This window comes from Hyla sarda, chromosome 1 (assembly GCF_029499605.1).
Source record: "Hyla sarda isolate aHylSar1 chromosome 1, aHylSar1.hap1, whole genome shotgun sequence".
Classification (NCBI taxonomy): domain Eukaryota; kingdom Metazoa; phylum Chordata; class Amphibia; order Anura; family Hylidae; genus Hyla; species Hyla sarda.
Window position 1 is genome coordinate 591720693 of NC_079189.1, and position 22266 is coordinate 591742958.

The window sequence follows — 22266 nt, forward strand, 5'->3', positions numbered from 1 at the left end:
CGGAGGACAAGCGGGGCTCTGCACACTGAGGACAAGCGGGGCTCTGCACACTGAGGACAAGCGGGGCTCTGCACACTGAGGACAAGCGGGGCTCTGCACACTGAGGACAAGCGGGGCTCTGCACACTGAGGACAAGCGGGGCTCTGCACACTGAGGACAAGCGGGGCTCTGCACACTGAGGACAAGCGGGGCTCTGCACACTGAGGACAAGCGGGGCTCTGCACACTGAGGACAAGCGGGGCTCTGCACACTGAGGACAAGCGGGGCTCTGCACACTGAGGACAAGCGGGGCTCTGCACACTGAGGACAAGCGGGGCTCTGCACACTGAGGACAAGCGGGGCTCTGCACACTGAGGACAAGCGGGGCTCTGCACACTGAGGACAAGCGGGGCTCTGCACACTGAGGACAAGCGGGGCTCTGCACACTGAGGACAAGCGGGGCTCTGCACACTGAGGACAAGCGGGGCTCTGCACACTGAGGACAAGCGGGGCTCTGCACACTGAGGACAAGCGGGGCTCTGCACACTGAGGACAAGCGGGGCTCTGCACACTGAGGACAAGCGGGGCTCTGCACACTGAGGACAAGCGGGGCTCTGCACACTGAGGACAAGCGGGGCTCTGCACACTGAGGACAAGCGGGGCTCTGCACACTGAGGACAAGCGGGGCTCTGCACACTGAGGACAAGCGGGGCTCTGCACACTGAGGACAAGCGGGGCTCTGCACACGGAGGACAAGCGGGGCTCTGCACACGGAGGACAAGCGGGGCTCTGTACACGGAGGACAAGCGGGGCTCTGTACACGGAGGACAAGCGGGGCTCTGCACACTGAGGACAAGCGGGGCTCTGCACACTGAGGACAAGCGGGGCTCTGCACACTGAGGACAAGCGGGGCTCTGCACACTGAGGACAAGCGGGGCTCTGCACACTGAGGACAAGCGGGGCTCTGCACACTGAGGACAAGCGGGGCTCTGCACACTGAGGACAAGCGGGGCTCTGCACACTGAGGACAAGCGGGGCTCTGCACACTGAGGACAAGCGGGGCTCTGTACACTGAGGACAAGCGGGGCTCTGTACACTGAGGACAAGCGGGGCTCTGTACACTGAGGACAAGCGGGGCTCTGCACACTGAGGACAAGCGGGGCTCTGCACACTGAGGACAAGCGGGGCTCTGCACACTGAGGACAAGCGGGGCTCTGCACACTGAGGACAAGCGGGGCTCTGCACACTGAGGACAAGCGGGGCTCTGCACACTGAGGACAAGCGGGGCTCTGCACACTGAGGACAAGCGGGGCTCTGCACACTGAGGACAAGCGGGCCTCTGCACACTGAGGACAAGCGGGCCTCTGCACACTGAGGACAAGCGGGCCTCTGCACACTGAGGACAAGCGGGCCTCTGCACACTGAGGACAAGCGGGCCTCTGCACACTGAGGACAAGCGGGCCTCTGCACACTGAGGACAAGCGGGCCTCTGCACACTGAGGACAAGCGGGCCTCTGCACACTGAGGACAAGCGGGCCTCTGCACACTGAGGACAAGCGGGCCTCTGCACACTGAGGACAAGCGGGGCTCTGCACACTGAGGACAAGCGGGGCTCTGCACACTGAGGACAAGCGGGGCTCTGCACACTGAGGACAAGCGGGGCTCTGCACACTGAGGACAAGCGGGGCTCTGCACACTGAGGACAAGCGGGGCTCTGCACACTGTGGACAAGCGAGTCTGCACAGATCCCTGCTTGTCCTGCCCCCACTTCCTGTTTTTGGACTCCTCACAGAGACACACAGGCAATAGCTGCAGGGACAGCATTTCTTCACCAAAATATATGAATTTTTTTTAACCAATGTATGGTATTATCTACATTATATCAAAAATTTTCTGTTAACGACAGGTACACTTTAATGAAGATATGAAGTATTAAGGCTGTGTACAGGTGTTTTACACGTTTTTTGCCATGTTTTTACTGTGATTTTCCCAAATTGCTGTAGAAATTACAACTGTGGTAAATGTCACCATTTTTGTCACTACGCCGGAATAATTATGGGAAAACGATTGGCAAAAATGCAACATGCAAAAACATCCTCAGGGGAGGCACATAAATACTATATATGCTGATCCCGCAGAGATGGTAGCAGCAGCATACAGATAGAGCTGGAGGAAAGGATTATAACTACTATACATCCTGATCCCATAGAGATAGCAGCAGTAGCATTATACAAATAGAGCTGGGAGATAAGGTGTCTGGGAACTGCCAATGTGATTTATCACTCAATCAAAATGTTATCACTCAATCAAAATGTAATTAGTACAATTTGTCTTGCAAAAAATAATCCTCCATACAACTCAGCCTGTGGGAATGTAAAAAAAAGTTATGGGTCTTAGAAGGCAAGAAGGAGAAAACGTTAGAGAAAGATCTAAATTGAGGAAAATATGGGGGTCAGGGACGGGTTGAGGGATTAATACATCCGTAGATAGAGATGAACAGAATTTCCTTGTGTTTTTCACGATTACATCCATTGGAATAATGTAATAAAGAAAGAAGTTTTCATACGTGGGGTATGCGCCACAAACATTCATTCTTTCGTATGGACATCATTTCCGGTCTCCATATGAAATCAGAGGCACATGGAGGTACAGTAAAGGCCCTACAGTCTATTAGCTGTATTACAGGTTGTAAGTAGCCATAATAACCTGGTTAAGGCTGCATTCACATCTCGTTTTTGCAATACGGTTGCAGTATCCGGTTTCATTGAAAAAACCGTATCGAACCGTATTGCAAACCATATATAAAGACCTTTAATTGTAAACCGTGTGCCAACCGTAGCATCAGATTGTGTACGTTTTACATCATTTACGGGTTTACACGGTTTTTAACGGTACACCAAACTGTAGTCTACTACGGTTTTGTGTCCCGGTCAAAAAACGTATCCAACCTGTATACGGTTATTTTAAAATGGAGTTCTATGGTATAGTTTGAGCTGCTTTAACCCCTTCAGAGCTAGCACAGTTTTGGCTTTCAGGACCTTAAGATCTTTAAAATTTTTGCCTTCTTACCATTCAAACCTTTATTATTGTTCTGTGTTTTGCAGTACACAATAGCTTTTTCTTTTTTCCTCCTGTACAAAATCATCAAATCTAATAGGGTATCACTAAATCACCCCCTGGGCCAGGATTCTCTGCTACACTGGTGGGTTATTCCATAAAAATATAATATATTTATTATATTATAAAATAAATTAATATAATAGGCTATTATAAATATAAAGTTGATTGGAAAGTGATATACATTTTTATTACTCTTTATTTATTGGGGCAGAAACGGCATTTTACCATTTCTGCCTTCCCGAACAATATGTACAAAGTACTTGTGTCATATCTCTGATGTTCCCAGGAATTGTGTGATCCCAGATGACAAGTCACATGACTATGCTGTACGGTGCTGACCCTGTAGAAGACATAAATATATATATATATATATATATATATATATATATATATATATATATACACATATATATATATATACATATATTTTTTTTTTTATGTTTGATGAAAAAAGTTCCACTTCGAATGCACCAAGTGTCAGTCAAGCCATGGTCTCCCTTCCTCTATACAAGAATGGTTGCAGAGAGATGCAGCTCACGCTGGGCGGTGCAGCTGCTAAGGTAAATGTACGACGCTCAACAAGTTCTGTGCAAAAAAAAAAAAAGGCTTGTGCATGGAACCGCCTGGGCATTGTACGTTTACCTTCACAGCTGTACTGCCCAGTGTAATCTGTATCTCTCTGCACCCATCTTTGCAAAATGTGCAGGAGATCAAGGTTAGATTTACACGTTAAAGCATTACTATAAATAAAGCTTAGTCAGTACTGCCATATCCTTAGACCAAAGTTATTTCGGCTGGAAATGACAGCAGCACATACATGCGCAATTACGGGAATAGGGGTTATGTACGATCCATCGGTGGTGCTCTGTGCAGAAATAAGAGCAGTCTATATAGGGCCATAAGTATAAGGAAATCCACAGCACTAGAGTTAAAGGGGTACTCCGCCCCTTTGGATAGGGGATAAAATGTCTGATCGCAGGGTCCGGCGATGGGACCCTCCGCGATCTCCAAAACAGCCCCCCAGTCATCTCATGTACGGAGCGAATACTGCCCTTTAACGGATGACGGGTGTCCAAAGCCGTCGTGCTCCCTCCATTCATGTCTATGGTAGGAACCCTTGACGACTATGTACTAGCCGTCGAACCCCCTCCTATAGACATGAATGGAGGGGGCGTGCCACGATGTCACGAACACCGAAGCTCCAAGCTTCCATCTTCAGAATGCTGTGGTGCCGGCTGGAGATCGTGGGGGGTCCCAGCAGCCAAACCCCCCCTGCAATCAGACAGCTTACATCCAATCATTTAGATAGGGATAAGATGTTGAGGGGTGGAGTATCCCTTTAAACAAGGCAAACTTCTTTACTAAATGCAGGTAACTGGACAAGGCCACCTGTGTTCAATAAATAGCTTGTCTGGTTCACCTCTAGTCAGTGCCATGGATGTCCTTTCCCAATGAACCTAAAGAAAGTTTTGATATGTCAAAGAGAAGACTAGTTTGGCTTCAGTCCAGACCATCACGATCGATAGAAACAGTCATCATAGGATCTCCGCTAAACAGGTTCATTCTCTCGGCAGAGTCTGGAATTTAGATTTCACATATTCAACAGTGCGCATGGGGCGGCTGCACCAGAATCTTCTCGCTCAAAAATGCCATCATGTTAACGCAGCCTAATAGCACATGTCCTGCAACAAGGGGAGAGATTGGCTCGCTCTAGAGATTTGCAAGGGTCTGAACATTCAGATAGCAACCGATCAAAACATTATCCCAACTTTAACAAAATGTTCCCTTAGAGCTGGGCAGTATGACCAAATAAATGTATCACAGTATTTTTGTAACTTGTAGCGGTTCCACGGTATATAGTGGTATTTCTTTCATCACCTCCTCCCCAAATCATGTTACCCACGAGCGCTGTTCTGCTCCCCCCCACCAAATCATGTTACCCACCAGCGCTGTTCTGCTCCCCCCCCCCCCCCAATTAAGGTACTACTCACATATGTCACCTGCAAGTACTGCCCTCCTCCTCTTTGTTGGGGGCCGCCGGCGATGGAACTCTATACTGTACACCAGTGGTCTCCAACCTGCAGACCTCCAGATGTTGCAAAACTACAACTCCCAGCATGCCCGGACAGCCAACGGCTGTGCGGGCGTGCTGGGAGTTGTAGTTTTGCAACAGCTGGAGGTCCGCAAGTTGGAGACCACCGCTGTACGCTGTATCCCTATGCCCGGGCTGCAAAAGATAAAGAAAATAAACTTTAACTTACCTACGTCGGCCTTACGCTGTTCCTTGGGACTGGAACGTCTGAGAGCCGTCAGCCTATCACCGGCCGGCCCGTGATAGGTTAAAAGCACTGTCATGTAAGAAGCCGGCCAGAGCTCCTTACATGACAGTGGGCTCAGCCTATCACTGGCCGGGGAGGGACATCGCTCCGGCCGGTGATAGGCTGACAGCTGTCCGACGTTCCAGTCCCAAGGAACAGCGTAAGGCCGACGTAGGTAAGTTAAAGATTATTTTCTTTATCTTTTGCAGCCCGGGCATAGGGATACAGCGTACAGCAGTGGTCTCCAACCTGTGGACCTCCAGCTGTTGCAAAGCTACAACTCCCAGCATGCCTGGACAGCCGTTGGCTGTCCGGGCATGCTGGGAGTTGTAGCTTTGCAACATCTGGAGGTCCGCAGGTTGGAGACCACTGGTGTATAGTATAGAGTTCCAGCGCCGGCGGCCTCCAACAAAGAGGAGGAGGGCAGTGCTTGCGGGTGACACATGTGAGTAGTACCCCACTGGGCTGATAATTAACTGGGGGGGAGCAGAACAGCGCTGGCGGGTAACATGATTTGGTGGGGGGGAGCAAAACAGCACTGGCGGGTAACTTAATTTGGGTGGGAGGAGCAGAACAGCGCTGGCGGGTAACATATGATTAGTTCCCCGATGTGGGGACAGCGCTGCGCTGGGCTGATAATTCATTCCCAAGTGGGAGGGTCCCAACCGGTATTGCTGTATGGGAAAAATTCATATCGTGCAGCCCAAAAATTTCGGTATTCAGTATGAACCGGTATACCGCCCAGCCCTATGTTCCCTTTTAAAAAGCATTTCCTCTTTTGTAAAAAAAAAATTAAAAAAAAATGATGGAAAGTATAGCCCTATTTCTTTTGAAGACAGAGAAAAAGTACTTTGAGAACCTAAAAATTATATAAAAGTTTTAACCAATATACATAATAAAAATTTACTTATTTTATTTTATCACAAGTGAAGGAAAAGATCCCGCTATAGGCGCTGCTTCCCCACACAGTTACACTTAAAGTAACTTTACTTCAATAAAAGGCAATAACTACAGCGGCTGTAAGGCTTCCTTCACATTGCAGTTAGGACACGGCAGTGTGACGGCCATCAAGGGAGCCGGGGAGAATAGCGGGGAAAAAATACTGCAAGCATCGTTTCTTTCTCCCGCTACAAAACAACGGCTGCCTGACAGACTCCATTGACTATAATGGGATCCATCGGGAACCGTTGTTGCCCGTTGTGCCCTGTACAGATAATGGCTATTAAAAAATAAAAAAATAAATAACGAGAGCTTCAAGGGGTACTCCCGTGGAAAACTTTTTTTTTTTTTTTAAATCAACTGGTGCCAGAAAGTTAAACAGATTTGTAAATCACTTCTATTAAAAAATCTTAATCCTTCCAGTACTTTTTAGGGGCTGTATACTAAAGAGAAATCCAAAAAGAAATGCATTTCCTCTGATGTCATGACCACAGTGCTCTATGCTGACCTCTGCTGTCCATTTTAGGAACTGTCCAGAGAAGAAGAAAATCCCCATAACAAACATATGCTTCTCTGGACAGTTCCTAAAATGGACAGCAGAGGTCAGTAAAGAGCACTGTGGTCAGGACATCACCGGAAATGCATTTCTTTTTGGATTTCTCTATTTAGTATACAGCCCCTAAAAAGTACTGGAAGGAGTAAGATTTTTTAATAGAAGTGATTTACAAATCTGTTTAACTTTCTGGCACCAGTTGATAAAAAAAAAAATAAAAAAAAAGTTTTCCACGGGAGTACCCTTTAATGGCAGTTCTGTACAGGGCGCAATGGCAGTGTGAAAGTAGCCAAATCCGTGCATCTGCCTGGAGAAGCAGCGCCTATAGCGGGATCTTTTCATTCACATATATTTCTCTACATGCCGACCGGAATCTCTGAGCCTCCACAATTCAACGGCTAGCAGCGACCCAGCAAGAGCACAAAAGCACTGTGTACTCTATAAGGGTGATGTGCATATTTATTTACGCTCCAGGTGAGCGGCCCCTTTTCTTTTATCTTAAATTTCATCGCCCCGGTTAATGCACGAGGCGCCTGTGCGGTTTTCTTCTCTGTTTCTATACTCCAAGTGTTTATTATGGCCCAGGATGTATCCAGGGTAAAAGGGGTTAATTTTCATATTAATAATGGAAAGTAGTTCACGTCCTTCAACCAGACACAATACTGGCCAGAAAACAACAGGGATAAAGCACAATGAGGCTAAACCTGCGTCACAACACAAGTGGCTGCTTCAGACCTCTGCAGATCCTCAGGGTGCCAAAGTGCTCTGTATTGCGTACTTAAGATCAATGCTTCCATAAGTTCTCAGCCATATTTCTCCGTGCTGCTGTTCTTAGGTGCAGATGTTCCTGGGCTTCTGCATTGTGCTGCCAAAGAGCATAATGGAAGAGGCTCTAAACAGAGCGAAATCTATCAAGTTCTGAGGTTCTGGAGCAAGAATGATGGAAGACTGTTCAATGCCCTGTGTGCACATTTACGCAGCAGCTCACCGCTCATCAGGAAGCCAAAGGAGAAGCGTCAGGAAAAAGGGTCGACCTTCCCTTCTCTTACATGTCAAGTGTTACAAGTCCCACATGCTTACAAACGCCAGGATTTGTCACGTGTCAAAACTGCTCTGGTGGGCTCCTGGCCCGGCCATATTTTACATGGTGATCCATTGATTTGAACAGGCACCATATGTAATGTTACATTTCCGCCCGCAGCTTTTCCCCTAGAGGCTTCAGCTGACAGATCTATGGTAAACAGTGAGGAGCTGTCCAGAAAGTGTACCTTATATTTAAATCTATGGTGCCATTCAGAAGATGACTGGGAGTGAAGCCTCTAAGTGTGCGCTTCTCCCTGCACTTTCTCCCAATAGGTGGGGGTCTTAGCACTGGGACCCCTACTTATTAAAACGGTTAAAGGATCGGATAAAGGGATATTCCGGCCATAAACATCTAATTACCTATCCAAAGGCCACACCCCCTTGTGAAGTCAAGCCATGCCCCCTCCCGATAGGTGGGGGTCTTAGCACTGGGACCCCTACCGATTAAAATGGTTAAAGGACCGGTTAAGGGGATAATCTGGCCTTAAACATCTTATCCCCTATCCAAAGGCCACACTCCCTCGTGATGTCACCCAATTCCCCCTCCCGATAGGTGGGGGTCTTAGCACTGGGACCCCTACCGATTAAAATGGTTAAAGGATCAATTAAGGGGATAATCTGGCCCTAAACATCTTATCCCCTATCCAAAGGCCACACTCCCTCGTGATGTCACCCAATGCCCCTACATTCATGTCTATGGGTGGAGGCGTAATGGAGGGGGCGTAGCATGATGTTGTGAAGGGGTGTGGCTGTCAGTCACGTCTCAGCACCCGGCACAGAATGCAGAGGGCTGCACCAAGATCACGGGGTCCTAGCCGCAGGACCCCGTCGATCAGACATTTTGTCCCCTATCCTTTGGATAGGGGATAAGATGTCTAGGGGCGGAGTACCCCATTAAGTTGAAATCTAGTTTCCACCAAATCCCACCAAAATCACGGGGTTCGCTTATCTAATGTGTATGGGCAGCGTTACTTAGGTTGAAATAGACCCATGTACATCAAGGTCAACCCTTCCCATAATAGTAACTCAATGCTGGTTATTACTAGATGAGCGTCCATCACATTTTTTGATTGCAGTCATCGTATCCACCATCAATATCATCAGACCTTTCTATAGTAAATTCCATTCCTTTCCTAATAATTATTTCCTTTCCTATCTTTCCTGTGTACAGTTCGTGAACAAATCACGTGCTATGTCTTGGCACTGACTGTTCAGAAAGAGAATTCCTTTATTTATATAGCACCAACATATAATGTAGCACTGTACAGAGCTTTACCTTACTGACATCAATTACTGGCCCAAGTGGGCTCACAATTTAAATTCCAAGTAAACCTCTCATGTTTTGGAGCATTGGAGTCCAGAGCATTATCTAGACTGGATACAATTGTCTCCACTTCTCAGCTGAGAGCAGGACTAGCTATGTACAATGTATCAGTCTGGAGTCCAGGATGTTTAGCTCACAGAGCATTGTCTAGACTGGATACAATTGTCTCCACTTCTCAGCTGAGAGCAGGACTAGTTATGTACAATGTATCAGTCTGGAATCCAGGCTGTTTAGCTCACAGAGCATTGTCTAGACTGGATACAATTGTCTCCACTTCTCAGCTGAGAGCAGGACTAGCTATGTACAATGTATCAGTCTGGAGTCCAGGATGTTTAGCTCACAGAGCATTATCTAGACTGGATACAATTGTCTTCACTTCTCAGCTGAGAGCAGGACTAGCTATGTACAATGTATCAGTCTGGAGTCCAGGATGTTTAGCTCACAGAGCATTGTCTAGACTGGATACAATTGTCTCCACTTCTCAGTTGAGAGCAGGACTAGTTATGTACAATGTATCAGTCTGGAGTCCAGGCTGTTTAGCTCACAGAGCATTGTGTAGACTGGATACAATTGTCTCCACTTCTCAGCTGAGAGCAGGACTAGCTATGTACAATGTATCAGTCTGGAGTCCAGGATGTTTAGCTCACAGAGCATTGTCTAGACTGAAATACAATTGTCTCCACTTCTCAGTTGAGAGCAGGACTAGTTATGTACAATGTATCAGTCTGGAGTCCAGGCTGTTTAGCTCACAGAGCATTGTCTAGACTGGATACAATTGTCTCCACTTCTCAGCTGAGAGCAGGACTAGCTATGTACAATGTATCAGTCTGGCGTCCAGGATGTTTAGCTCACAGAGCATTGTCTAGACTGGATACAATTGTCTCCACTTCTCAGCTGAGAGCAGGACTAGCTATGTACAATGTATCAGTCTGGAGTCCAGGATGTTTAGCACACAGAGCATTGTCTAGACTGGATACAATTGTATCACTTCTCAGCTGAGAGCAGGACTAGCTATGTACAATGTATCAGTCTGGAGTCCAGGATATTTAGCTCACAGAGCATTGTCTAGACTGGATACAATTGTCTCCACTTCTCAGCTGAGAGCAGGACTAGCTATGTACAATGTATCAGTTTGGAGTCCAGGCTGTTTAGCTCACAGAGCATTGTCTAGACTGGATACAATTGTCTCCACTTCTCAGCTGAAAGCAGGACTAGCTATGTACAATGTATCAGTCTGGAGTCCAGGATGTTTAGCTCACAGAGCATTGTCTAGACTGGATACAATTGTCTCCACTTCTCAGCTGAGAGCAGGACTAGCTATGTACAATGTATCAGTCTGGAGTCCAGGATGTTTAGCACACAGAGCATTGTCTAGACTGGATACAATTGTATCACTTCTCAGCTGAGAGCAGGACTAGCTATGTACAATGTATCAGTCTGGAGTCCAGGATGTTTAGCTCACAGAGCATTGTCTAGACTGGATACAATTGTCTCCACTTCTCAGCTGAGAGCAGGACTAGTTATGTACAATGTATCAGTCTGGAGTCCAAGATGTTTAGCTCACAGAGCATTGTCTAGACTGGATACAATTGTCTCCACTTCTCAGCTGAGAGCAGGACTAGCTATGTACAATGTATCAGTCTGGAGTCCAGGCTGTTTATCTCACAGAGCATTGTCTAGACTGGATACAATTGTCTCCACTTCTCAGCTGAGAGCAGGACTAGCTATGTACAATGTATCAGTCTGGGGTCCAGGCTGTTTAGCTCACAGAGCATTGTCTAGACTGGATACAATTGTCTCCACTTCTCAGCTGAGAGCAGGACTAGCTATGTACAATGTATCAGTCTGGGGTCCAGGATGTTTAGCTCACAGAGCATTGTCTAGACTGGATACAATTGTCTCCACTTCTCAGCTGAGAGCAGGACTAGCTATGTACAATGTATCAGTTTGGAGTCCAGGCTGTTTAGTGCTAACTATTGAGACTTCATGTCGCCCTTTACATGTTGAAGGGAACAAATCACCAACATATATTTTATCTGTTTTTATTTTCTGATTGTAGTTTTCTTTAAATACATTATTGAGGGGGGGGGGGGGGGGCGTGCTGCAGTAAAAAATAAAAAAAATTGTTAAACAAAAGCCAGTATGGCTGCATTGACATAAAATTGTATATAGTTACGGCTCTGGGGAGGAAGGGATAGAAATTAGAAAAAAAAAGTCTCTGCTTCATAAGGGCCAAAACAGCTGTCGTTCCAAGATGTTAAAGGGGACTACTAACTAAAATAAACTTCTGATAGTTCCAGTTGCCTTCTGCTTCAAAAGGGTGTTTTGTTGGTTATTTCCATTTCAAGATACAAAACAAAGGGTCCAATGAAACTGAGATTAGTAACTTATCTGACACTGTTGGTGTTTAGTAGATAAAACCTGTCCAAACACCTGCAGGAAATGACCAAACTAATAAAGACATTAGCCTCCACCCCTCCTATCATTAATATGTAGGAGAAAGCCGTAAACCGTAAACATAAGAAAAGGCTTATCAGATGAACATCAAAGATCGCCACTAATGGGAGGCAATAGGGCAGCAGTAAGACGAGAAACACTCTCACATCTTGCACCAGGACAATTCACTACAATGGGAGATGGTATCAGAATGCTCGCTTGGAGGAGCAAAGGTGCAACCCAAGACTCGGTCCCTTAATGCAACCATTATGTCCCTCAAATGAAGATCCCTGCCCCAGATTAGGCCGGGCTGTAAATATCTCAGGTTCTCAAGGGTTGGGATTGAGTGGTACCTGATAGCCATCGCTCACCATAGTAACACTAACCAGCTCCCTACATTAACATGTCTCCCCTAATAGATGAAATTGCCTTTACAACACAAAAAGAAGCGTATTCATTTCCCATGCTGCTTCACTTCCACCCAATGGACTTGCAGCACCTGAGCTAATCCCTGCAATTACACGAGTCCTGATGAGATGAAGACCAGACCTTCTCCAAGTGCCGAGCCGAGGGGCCCAGGATTTATTGCTTTGCAAGAGGTCCCCCAAAGCCTTATGTATACAGCAATATTTTACTGGCCTTTACAATGGACTTTTTTGCCACTTTGCTTACCCTGCGAGTGCTATAAAGGACGTATTTACATTAATGCTCCATGTTACTGGATGTAACGTTTGCCAGTAAAACACATCTGTATTAATCCAGGAGACAGAGCTTTATGATTTTACTGGGCAAATGAGAGCGATCTGACGTCTAAACGTGATTTACCTCGCACATAAAGGAGTGAAATCTCTAAAACTGCCTGTTATTCATCAACTGTGTGGAATATCTATATTATCTATATACAAAACTTGAACTGCATTTACCTTGTGAGACACAATCTGGCCTCTCAATCCACTTTTCCTTATGACCCCACATAAACATTAAAGGGGTACTCCGGTGAAAACCTTTTTTCTTTTAAATCAACTGGTGCCAGAAAGTTAAACATATTTGTAAATTACTTCTATTAAAAAATCTTAATCCTTCCAGTACTTATTAGCTGCTGAATGCTACAGAGGAAATTCCTTTCTTTTTGGAACACTGATGACATCACGAGCACAGTGCTCTCTGCTGACATCTACGTCCATATTAGCAGATGTATGCCAAGGGCAGCATGGTGGCTCAGTGGTTAGCACTGCTGCCTTGCAGTGCTGGGGCCTTGGGTTCAAATTCCACTAAGGACAACAATAAATAAAGAGTTGTTATTATTATTATCATAATGACGTCAGCAAAGAGCACTGTGGTCGTGATGTCATCAGAGAGAATTCCAAAAAGAAAAGAATTTCCTCTCTAGTATTCAGCAGCTAATAAGTACAGGAAAGATTAAGATTTTTTTAATAGAAGTAATTTACAAATCTGTTTAACTTTCTGGCACCAGTTGATTTAAAAGAAAAAAGGTTTTCACTGGAGTACCCCTTTAAGAAAAAGTCTACTGAACCCACTAATTTTGGCAGGACAGGACTCTCGGTCGAGTCAACCATTATGTGTATAGAGGTACTGATAGAGGTGAATGACAGCTATTGCATGTATATGGGTAACTTTAGGTCTTCTGCACTCTACATTTGCAGCATATGTTGGACCAATACATTGCAAACCTTTCCTGACATATATCTCCGATTGATGTATACAGTGGCATCAGTTGTGTATAGGTTCCAATGGTATAGCACAGTGGACTACACTAATACATACTTTTAAAAGAAAGGTTTTCTGTTGTCTTAAAACCCAATGGAGGCCAAAAGAACATTGTTTTGTAAGGGTGCATTCACACCATGTTTTTGCAATACAGTTCCCGTATACGTTTTAAATGTGAAAACCGTATACATTGACTCTCCATTGAAAACCGTATGCCAAAAGATGCCTTCGGTTTTGCATCCTGTACGGTTTTGTCCGTTCTTTTTCCCCATACCCAAAACCGTAGTCTACCACGGGTTTTGGTCCGGGTGAAAAACCATATTAAACCATATACGTTTTTTTTTTGTTTTTTTTAGCATGGGAGTCAATGGGAACCATACAGAATTTTATGTGCGTACGATTCCATCTGGTTTTCACCATCCGGTTTTTGTCTTTGCACAGTTTTTTTTATTGGAATTTCAATAAAAAAAGTGAAACTTTATTCATAATGGAGTGAAAAGTTAAAAACATATACGCTTTTTCTTCAAAAACGGATGCAATCGGACATAATTTTTCAAACCGTATACGTTTTTTAACTGTATGTGGGTTAAAATTTGTACACACGTTTTGATACAGTTTAGTCCGGTTTTGAGGAATCCGTTTTCCATCAAAAACCTGACACAGGAACTGTATTGCAAAAACGTGGTGTGAATGCACCCTAACACCACCAATACTGGCCCTTGTAGTACCCCATTACTGATTGTGACTTCACCTGAGTAAAGTACTATCCTGTATTTAGCCAGTTGCTAACACATTTACAAATACTTTCCTCTAGTCCCAGCATTCACATTTTATGTACCAACTTTCTATGAGACACAGTATCAGACCTCCTAGAATTTTTTTTTCCGAAGGTCAACCATCACTGAAGCCTCCACCAATCTGGGTTTAACTGCAGAGTGGCCAGAAAGAAGCCTCTACTTTGTGAAATAGACATGAAAGCCGCCTGAAGTTTGCAACACAAGGTAATCTGGTGTCAACGGCACCCGGGATTCCCAGCCAGTCTCCCATGCCAGTACTTACCGGGCCCTAAGCTGGGTAGCAGTCTGCGATCTGACGAGAGCAGGCGCGTTCAGCTTAGGATAGCCGTAGACAGTGTCTACAAGGTAATCTGGTGTTACGCCGCAGCTAGACATCTTAGGTAGCGGATAAGATGTCTGATCGCGAGGGTCCTGCTGCTTAGTTCGAGCGGCAGTGGCTGTGACATCATGGCCACGCCACGCTCCCTCCAATCATGAACAGAAATTAATGGAGGGGGTGTGTTCTGACGTCACGAGAGGCGTGACCGTAACATCACGATGACTGCCCCCTGCTCCAAGGATTTTGAACAAAATGTTCAGAACACCGGGGCACGTGACTGAGAACCCCTTTAAGATGGAACTTTTTGGCATTATTTCTGTGTGTCATGTCTGTAGGGAACCAGGCACGACCTGCCCAATACCATCTCTACAGTGAAGCATGGGGGTGGCAGCATTATGCTGTGGGGGCGTTTTTTAGCATCTGGGACATTGAGAGCCTACTCAGGGTTGAGGGAAGTTGCGTAACATTCCCCCTTTGGCTACTTTCGGTTTCCCCGACCACCTCCCACTGGTGCCAACAAGCCACAGGTGGCTGGAAAAAGCCAACTGACGAGATGGAACAACCCCTTAAAGTGGCATAGGCAGAGCCCTGACTTGAACCCAATGGAACATCTAAAGTGAGGCCTGATAATGGCTTCCACTGATTGTCCCCATCCAACCTGACAGAACTTGAAAAGATCTGAAGAGAAGAATGGCAGAACATCACCTTATGACATCATCCTCAAGAATAAGAGAGTCTGTAATCATTGCTACAGGGGCTTCATCTACATTCTGAGTAAAGGGTATGAATACTTATGTTAGTGCAACACTTTAGTTTTCCATTTTCAATAAATTAGCAAAGCTTTATAACATTAAAGATTCACACTCCTATTATAGGGTGCCAAGTGCAAAATGATAATTGGGGGGGGGGGGGGGGCGGTGTGGTCCTGGAACAAACATTTTTTTTACTTTTATTATAAGGCCACAAAATAAAATGTGAAAAAGGTTAAAGACACATGGCCATCCAACAAATATCCAGCATTTTGCCCAGTGCAACCAGAGTACCATGAAAGGTTTTACACTGAGGCGTACATTCTTAGAAATTTGACTGGGCATGGACCATTGAGTCCAAATCTTATTAACGAGTTCTTGAAATATGCAGGAAGACCATATACAGTGGGTCAAAATATAGGTTTAAAGGGGTACTCCGCTGCTCAGCGTTTGGAACAAACTGGTCCGAACGCTGGAGTCGGGAGCTCGTGATGTCGTAGCACCGCCCCCTCAATGCAAATCTATGGGAGGGGGCGTGACAGTCGTCATGCCCCCTCCCATTGACTTGCATTGAGGGGGCGGAGTGTGACGTTGTGAGGGGGCGGGGCTATGACGTCACGAACTCCCGCCGCCATCTCCAGCGTTCGGAACAGTTTGTTCCAAAAGCTGAGCAGCGGAGTACCCATTTAAACCATAGCCCCATAGCTACCTTTCCCAAGACGCCCCATATCTAGCTTCTGTGACCTACGCCTCTCCAAGAAGTGGCTTAGTTGTCTAGTAGACCATAAAGACAACTTCTCAAGACTGCGGACTGTTCAGACGGAGCGAACTTTGTTAGTGGGACATTACATCTAGTACATCTCGTCTACCTGAAACTGATCGTACCATATGGAGGGGGATAAAAACTTCTTCCGAACTCCCCTATATGAAACTTCCTACAATGTGGCATTTATTTCTCCCTTAGGCACGTGGAAAATGCAATTTATTATAACCATTCGACAGGTTTTGGCCTGGGATGATTGAGACCAGTATATGGCTACATACGGATAGGCATGCCTGATTAATGTGCTCTGCATTGTATACTGTACTCTGTAGAATACATGGCTACGTGTTATTATGTTATGAGTTGTTATGATTTTCTTATTTAAGAAAAATTCTATAAAATATGTTTAAAAAAAAAAAAAAAAAAGACAACTTCTCAAAGTCAGAAGTTTAAGGGCAGTAATACAGCCACAAAGCTGAAACCAATGTGGCGTGGCCGACCCGATCTGCCCACTAAGAGTAGGGCTGGGGCACCAAACCAGGAAATTTGACCCCAGATTTTTAACAAGCTGGTAAGGAAAAGATATAGTCCCAAGCCCTTTTACACAGAATATTCATTGAAACACTGGTGACAAGTGAATATGTGCAATAGTAGATGCAGAGAAACAACAACGGGATAGGATACAAGGAGAAGTAGATAAAAGTTACAAAAATCTCAACTGGAGTTCAATAAAAAAGTAATGTCCATGAACAGAAATTCTCCGTATCTCTAGATCTTGGGTCATGCAAATGACATTTGTGGCCCGGGAGATAAAAATTTAACTAGAAGAACGTGGGAGAAAAGAAAGCAAAGGAACATAGGAAATACAATCTAAGCTCATTTTAATTGTAATATTTATGAAATAAGAGAAGAAAAAAAAAAAAAAAAGTCTGTTCTATCGGCTCTAAAAAAAAAAGGCTAAATTTGTTTTCCCCAGAATACGAACAAGTACAGGACCCAGAGCCCAATTTCTTCTCTAGACCAGTTAAATGATAACATTCTGGGTGCTTACTTACATGTGGATCAAAGGCAATTTTAGTCTCAAGATTTCAGATAAGAGAAAGCCAACTTGAATTTTGTATTATAATGAGTCTATAGGGGCTTAACCCCTTAAGGACCAGGCCATTTTACACCTTAGGACCAGAGCGTTTTTTGAACATCTGACCACTGTCACTTTAAGCATTAATAACTCTAAGACGCTTTTACCTATCATTCTGATTCCAAGATTGTTTTTTCGTGACATATTCTACTTTATGTTATTGGTAAAATTTTGTCGATACTTGCATCGTTTCTTAGTGAAAAATTCCTAAATTTGATGAAAAAATTGAAAATTTTGCATTTTTCTAACTTTGAAGCTCTATTCCAAATAATTTTTTTTTTATTCACATATACAATATGTCCATTTTATGTTTGCATCATAAAATTTACGATTTTTTACTTTTGGAAGACACCAGAGGGCTTCAAAGTTCAGCAGCAATTTTCCAATTTTTCACAAAATTTCCAAAATCACAATTTTTCAGGGACCAGTTCAGGTTTGAAGTGGATTTGAAGGGTCTTCATATTAGAAATACCCCATAAATGACCCCATTATAAAAACTGCACCCCTCAAAGTATTCAAAATGACATTCAGTCAGCGTTTTAACCCTTTAGGTGTTTTACAGGAATAGCAGCAAAGTGAAGGAGAAAATTCACAATCTTCATTTTTTACACTCGCATGTTCTTGTAGACCCAATTTTTGAATTTTTACAAGGGGTAAAAGGAGAAAATGTATACTTATATTTGTAGCCCAATTTCTCTCGAGTAAGCACATACCTCATATGTCTATGTAAAGTGTTCGGCGGGCGCAGTAGAGGGCTCAGAAGCGAAGGAGCGACGAGGGAATTTTGGAGAGTACGTTTTTCTGAAATGGTTTTTGGGGGGCATGTTGCATTTAGGAAGCCCCTATGGTGCCAGAACAGGAAAAAATACCCACATGGCATACAATTTTGGAAACTAGACCCCTTGAGGAACGTAACAAGGAATAAAGTGAGCCTTAATACCCCACAGGTGTTTCACGACTTTTGCATATGTAAAAAAATGTTGAAAAAATTTCACTAAAATGTGTGTTTCCACCCAAATTTCACATGTATGCAAGGGTTAATAGCAGAAAATACCCCACAAAATTTGTAACCCCATCTCTTCTGAGTATGGAGGTATCCCATAAGTTGACCTGAAGTGCACTACGGGCGAACTACAATGCTCAGAAGAGAAGGAGTCATATTTGGCTTTTTGAGAGCAAATTTTGCTCGGGGGCATGTCGCATTTAGGAAGCCCCTATGGTGCCAGGACAGCAAAATAACCCCCACATGGCATACCATTTTGGAAACTAGACCCCTTTAGGAACGTAACAAGGTGTACAGTGAGCATTTACCCCCCACTAGTGTCTGTCAGATCTTTGGAACAGTGGGCTGTACAAAATTTTTAATTTGCACAGCCCACTGTTCCAAAGATCTGTCAGACACCAGTGGGGTGTAAATTCTCTCTGCACCCCTCATTACATTCCGTGAGGGGTGTAGTTTCCGAAATGGGGTCACATGTGAGGTTTTGTTTTTTTTGCGTTTGTCAAAACCGCTGTAACAATCAGCCAGCCCTGTGCAAATCACCTCAAATGTACATGGCGCACTCTCCCTTCTGGGCCTTGTGCGCCCCCAGAGCACTTTGCGCCCGCATATGGGGTATCTCCGTAGTCAGGAGAAATTGCATTATAAATTTTGGGGGGCGTTTTTCCCTTTTACCTCTTTTCAAAATGAAAAGTATGGGGCAACACCAGCATGTTAGTGTAAAAAACATTTTTTTTTACACTAACATGCTGGTGTAGACCCCAACTTCACCTTTTCATGAGGGGTGAAAGGAGAAAAAGCCCCCCAAAATTTGTTAGGCAATTTCTCCCGAGTACGGCGATACCCCATATGTGACCCTAAACTGTTGCCTTGAAATACGACAGGGCTCCGAAGTGAGAGCGCCATGCGCATTTGAGGCCTAAATTAGGGACTTGCATAGGGGTGGACATAGGGGTATTCTACGCCAGTGATTCCCAAACAGGGTGCCTCCAGCTGTTGCAAAACTCCCAGCATGCCTGGACAGTCAACGGCTGTCCGGCAATACTGGGAGTTGTTGTTTTGCAACAGCTGGAGGCTCCATTTTGGAAACAGTGGCGTACCAGACGCTTTCATTTTTATTGGGGAGGGGAGGGGGGCTGTGTAGGGGTATGTGTATATGTAGTGTTTTTTTACTTTTTATTTTATTTTGTGGTAGTGTAGTGTTTTTAGGCTACAGTCACATGGGCGGGGGATTACAGCGAGTTTGAGCTGCCGCGCAAAATTTGCTGCATCGCAAACTTGCAGCCTGATACTCACTGTAAGCCCCCTGCCCATGTGAATGTATCCTGTACATTCACAGTGGGGGGGACCTCCAGCTGTTGCAAAACTACAACTCCCAGCATGCACAGTCCATCAGTGCATGCTGGGAGTTATAGTTTTGAAACAGCTGGAGGCACACGGGTTGGGAAACACTGAGTTAGGAAACAGACAATGTTTCCCAACCAGTGTGCCTCCTGTTGTTGCAAAACCACAACTCCCAGCATTCTCAGGCATGCTGGGAGTAGTAGTTCGGCAACATCTTTAGAGCCAGATGTTGTCGAACTACAACTCCCAGCATGCTTGGAGTTGTAGTTTTGCAACATCTGGAGGACTACAGTTTGCAGACCACTAATACAGTGGTTCCCAATCTGTGCCCTTCCAGATGTTGCAAAACTACAACTCCCAGTATACCAAAACTGTCCAGGCATGCTGGGAGTTGTAGTTCTGCAACATCTGAAGGGCCAGATGTTACAGAACTACAACTCCCAGCATGCCTGGACAGTAAGGGCATGCTGAGGATGTGTAGTTTTGCAACATCTGGAAGGGCACAGTGGCCTCCAAACTGTGGACCTCCAGATGTTGCAAAACTGCAACTCCCAGCATGCCCAGATGCCAAGGGCTGTCTGGGCATGCTGGGAGTTGTAGTTTACAGGGTCCCATTACAGCAATGCATGTCGCTTTACGGCGACGCGCATTGCTGTAAAGGGCCCGACCGCGGCTGAAGAGGAACTCACCTGTCGCCGCCGTCTCCGCCGCCAGGATCCGGGTCTTCAGGGACGAGGTAAGTACCGGGACCGGTCCCCAGCACTCCCCCGTCCTATGGTCTTCCTCCCGTCCTCTCCAGACTTCAAGGGGCCGGGCAGGACGGGAGGAAGTAACCGCCCCCCTGCGATTGGTCGGTTAACTAACCGACGGATCGCAGGGGATCGGAGGAGGTGGAAGGCTTGCCACCTCGCTCCTAGGCTCCAGCATGGTCCTGGCTGTCTGTGACAGCCGGGATCATGCGAAATTACCGGGCGGTCGGGTCCCAGAGACCCGATCAGCCCGGTATCGCCGCAGATCACAAGGGCGATTTCCCTAGCGATTTGCAGCGATCGTCGACATGGGGGGCCTACATGGCCCCCCTCGGCGTTTGCCCTGGATGCCTGCTGAAGGATTTCAGTAGGCATCCAGTTCCGATCTCTGCCCGGCGAGCGGCAGAGACCGGAAAATGCCATGACGTTGTGGAACGTCATTGGTCCTTAAAGCCCAGGGTGCCATTTTAGGAACTGTCCAGAGCAGGAGAAAATCCCTATAGCAAACACATGCTGCTCTGGACAGTTCCCAAAATGGACAGCAGAGGTCAGCAGAGACCGCTGTGGTCATGACATCAGAGGAAAAGCATTTATTTTTTGGATTTCTCTTTAGTATACAGCCCCTAAAAAGTACTGGAAGGATTAAGATTTTTTAATAGAAGTGATTTACAAATCGGTTTAACTTTCTGGCACCAGTTGATTTAAAAAAAAAAAAGTTTTCCACCTGAGTACCCCTTTAAAGCTGTCATCTCATCACAGGCAAGACCTTCACTCTCAGGCTGCTTTCACACTATACATTCATCCGTTTTTAAAGATCCGTTATATGTTCCGTTATGAAAACCCTGAAAATCGGCCATAACCAAATCCCATTATAGTCCATGGGATTTTTACATTATAGGCTTTAACCCGTCATAGCCCGTTATTAATAACGGGAGAAATAATGCATGCACTATTTCTTCCAATCTTTCTCCTCTGACAAAATAACGTCCATTATTAATAACGAGCTATGATGGGTTAAAGCAGATAATGTAAAAATTCCATAGACTTTAATGGGATTTTGTTTGCCTATTTACCCTGAAACATTAGACATTCAGGTTGGTTCCCCAAGTGAAGCCTTTAGATATTCTATAGAACACCTAGATGTTCAACCTTCCTTGGCCTCCAACAAATGTTGGGTGTCAATCATTGATGGCAGTCCACACAATAATAAGCTTTGCACAATATAATGCGATGCCAGCTAATGTGCCTACCTGAGCCGACTGAGGCCCTATTTCTTGATACATGTGGTGCGCAGGCCAAGCCATGCTAAAGGGACAAGAACAAAGGAACAGCTTTTGGTTGTGCATCTCCGATTATATAAACTTGCTTGGAACTGCCAAACTTTGCCTGCGTAACGAGGTTCCTTGGTTCTTGTGAACGTATCTATTGTCTGCCCGGCATCAGACCATACGTCAGCCATGCGCTGTGTCTGTCTATTAGCCCTTCTCCACATTTGTCTACACCCCTGACCAGCATCTGCCTGCTCTGCAACTGTGCACCCATCTATAGTAAACAAATGACAACGGCACTCCGATCAGATAAAAAACATTATGTGGTCTTTATTCACACATGTGCAGCAGCGACGTTTCAGCTGGCTCATCCAGCCATTATTAAAGGGGTACTCCGCTGCTCAGCGTTTGGAACAAACTGTTCCGAATGCTGGAGCCGGCGCCCGTGACATCATAGCTCTGCCCCCTCAAGGTAAGTCTATCGTGACGTCATGAGGGGGTGGGGCTATGATGTCACGAGCTCCCGTCGCCAGAGTTTGGAACAGTTTGTTGCAAATGCTGAGCAGTGGAGTACCCCTTTAAGCTTGATAATGGCTGGGCGAGGTAGCTGAAACGTCGCTGCTGCACATGTTGTGTAAATAAAGACAATTTTTTTTTAC

The 22266-nt window shown here is 45.3% G+C and overlaps 1 protein-coding gene and 1 pseudogene across 3 annotated transcripts in view; both read right to left on the minus strand.

The window, feature by feature from the left end:
• Window positions 1-22266, minus strand: part of WDR70 (WD repeat domain 70) — a 292771-nt gene that overhangs the window by 138183 nt on the left and 132322 nt on the right. The gene's annotated exons all lie outside the window — the stretch shown is intronic.
• LOC130334149 (5S ribosomal RNA) lies at window positions 14491-14610 on the minus strand (annotated as a pseudogene).